Source organism: Meles meles, chromosome 8 (genome assembly GCF_922984935.1).
Source record: "Meles meles chromosome 8, mMelMel3.1 paternal haplotype, whole genome shotgun sequence".
In the NCBI taxonomy this organism is placed as follows: Eukaryota; Metazoa; Chordata; class Mammalia; order Carnivora; family Mustelidae; genus Meles; species Meles meles.
In genome coordinates this window covers 118,923,964-118,927,208 of record NC_060073.1, presented here as the reverse complement: position 1 = coordinate 118,927,208, position 3,245 = coordinate 118,923,964, and positions in this window count along the sequence as shown.

Here is a 3,245-nt window from a genome sequence, read left to right as displayed (position 1 = left end):
TTTCTAAATGAATTACATGCGATCAGGACGGTTCCTGGAACTGTGTGACCGGCTGAGCGCTAGAGAGGAGTTAGCCTCACTGTTTCCAGGTACGGTTGTCCCTAACCAGCTGATTTCGACGTAAGGCACAGAGGGACCTGCAGCCGACTGCTTTCAGCCCGAGTCCGTGGCGGCCTGAGCCAGACCTGGGCTCCGTACAGAAGCTCTCCTTAGGTGCATGTCCCAGGACACACGGCTTTCGAAAGGAACAGGAGGATATGTACACATATGGTGGAGAGGGTATAAGGGTTTTTAGAGAAATCTACCCCAAAGGAAGAGCCAGAAGCCATTAGAAGCTTCTATCCTAAAAGCTACATGGCGAGAACATTGGGATGTTTTCTTCCCCGGCCTTGAGCTCAGCCTGAGGTTACAGAGCCCCATCAAATCCCCAGAGTCCTCTGTTCTCCTCCCTCCCAGGGCCCTGCTGTCCGGGTTGTAAGAACAAATCTGCATCCTCGTTTATACGGAGGGTTAGCCCAGGCTCCGTGTAAAGGCAGACCAGTGTGGACGGCATATTGCATAGGTAGACCTATATGGACCTTCACGACTCAGAGTCTATAAACACGCACATGTGGTTAACTTTGTGTGCACAGACACACTTAGCACAGCGCCTGCAGAGGAGCGCGCACATGCAGTTCCATGGGGAACACATCATCGGGTGATACGTCGGATGGGACGGAAGATGGTATTTTGTCCCACAACTCCCCCTGAACGGGCCAAGAACAGCGTGTTCCCCTGTTGAGAGCTATCTTGAGGACTGCAATCAAAAGCAACTTGATTAAAGGCAGTATCTCTTCCCAGCCTCTGGGCATCCTGAGATCATTCTGGGAGGTTAAGTGATGCGTCTTCAACCAAGAAGGGAAAGGAAAACTTTTGGAAGGAAGCGTGAGGGCAGTAGCAGTTTCACTGCAGTGCCCCCAGACCTAAAGACCAGCACTCCCCATCCTGCTCCTTGGAAGCTCCTGGGGGCACCTATTGGGTGGGGTGAAGAACCTGGGTTCCTTTGGCCTGGATGCACCCAAAATCTGGGGGAGCAGAAATGGAAATACACACTGTCTTCTCCAAGGCGCCAGTAGGTGGCGCAGCGGAGGCTTAAATCCCGTCCGCTTCCAAAGTCAAGGTGTGTTCCAACACCAACGTTTCAACCCAGAACCCTGGCTTCCTAATTGCAGCGAGCGAGGATGGTTACCTTCCTCGTACCTGGGGAGGGCATGGGTAAGAGAATTTTCTGCCACCTCCAAAAGGTGTGGTAGGAAACGTACAGAATTTTGAGCCAAATGACTTGGGTTTGAGTCACAGCTGAGACATCTTGGCTGTTACCACTTGCAAAAAGGAAACGTACAGAAGGCCCAGCCCAGGTGGTTCTGATGGGATTGAACTGGTCGGCACCTCGTAAACTGAATGGATGAATGTGGTAATTATCCTTACCTCCTCCCCCTCGAGACATCTCCACGATCGGGGCTCCACAGCGATGCAAGGTAACCGGAGCTTTGCAGACACCAAACTCAATTTCTGGGTCTACAGCTAGCATTTCCTCGAAATAGAAAGATCAATTTTTCTCTTAGAATATTAGCCAAAATACTATGCATGCATTATACATTTAATTGACCCCATCGATCGGCCCTCCAGAGAGCGTGGTTATAGTCGCGGACTGATGATACGCAGACACAGAAACGGGACCCAGAACCGGAGGCAGAACGTTTCTTTCTGAACGTGAAAGAAATCACCTTTTTGTGTAAAGCAGATTTGAATTCAAAACTCGATGTTGCAGTTTTTTAGACCTGTAGACTTGGGTATGTTAATCTTCTCGATGTCTCATTTTCTCCCATATAAAACGCAAACAATAATACTGAGGCTTCCCAGGACAGCTTTAGGGCTACGTGAATCCCCAAATAAAAATACACGTCATGCTCGTCTCATAATAGCTGCTCGATGAGCATCCGTTCCTCGTGGTGGGGAGACACCTAAAATCATCCACGGTAGCCATCCAGCACTGGCCGTGAGGAAAGCGAGGCCCTGCACTTTCGTGTGTTTGATTTCTTGGAAGCAAAACTCTTGCCATTATGAGTTCTGATGAGAACACGTCAATATGCCAAACATGGCTAGCAAGAAACCATCAACCATGGGGCACCTGGGTGGCTCAGTGGGTTAAGCCGCTGCCTTCGGCTCAGGTCATGATCTCAGGGTCCTGGGATCGAGTCCCGCATCGGGTTCTCTGCTCAGCGGAGAGCCTGCTTCCCTTCCCCTCTCTCTGCCTGCCTCTCTGTGATTTCTCTCTGTCAAATAAAGAAAATCTTTAAAAAAAAAAAAAAAAGAAACCATCAACCATGTAGATTAATAGCTTCTTGAAGAAATTGTTGCTATGCCATGAGGTACAGCAAGTCAATGGCCATAGAGGTTTTGGCTAAATGCCCATCATAAAAGCCATGGTGGTGAGTGACTCCTTGACTAGTTTGGAAGCTCGCACACGAGGCAGACACGCTATACAATGTATCACCCTCCCCTTCGGCAAGGGCTGCATGGGTCTCTAATCCCACATGTCCAGGTGGCAGATTTCTCAGTTGCATAAACCATGGGCAGGAAGCATGTAAAACACATACTCACCTTCGGTTTTATCTCGGGAAAGTGGACCAGTTTCCTCTTAGTCACTGAGGAGCTTTTATTGATAAATACAGTTACATTATGAATCAGCTCTTGTTGTCGGTTGTCCTGGGTGGGATTCCCCCTGCCCCAACCCCGAAGTGGCTTTTCCTTATTGACTAACAGGGATTAAAGGACACTGTGGAACTGTGGATTTTTTGGTCAATCTGGAAGGCCAAGGTGCATCCCCCCAAATGCTGCGCCCCCAGTTTGAAGCACATGAGAGCTACCCCCAAAATGCTTGAGAAGCGCACTGTGCCTGCAGGAGGAGATGCTCGCTGAAGTGACCAGGTCGGTTGATTGTAGCCTGACGACTTCCACAGCGGATGTTCCGCTGAATGACGCACGGACTGAATCAATCAATCAATCCATCAATTAACTAATATGTTTGGGGAGTGTTTTCTCTGTTCTTATATTAATGGAAATGTAATGGTTTTAGTTATGTAATGCAAGTTGAATAATTCTTATTCTTCCCTCTATGATGTAACTCAGAAAAAAGTCTTTTCTTCTCTGTAGTCAAACCAACTCCATGTGATGCTCCACAAATGTTGGCACCCTCCTGTCTT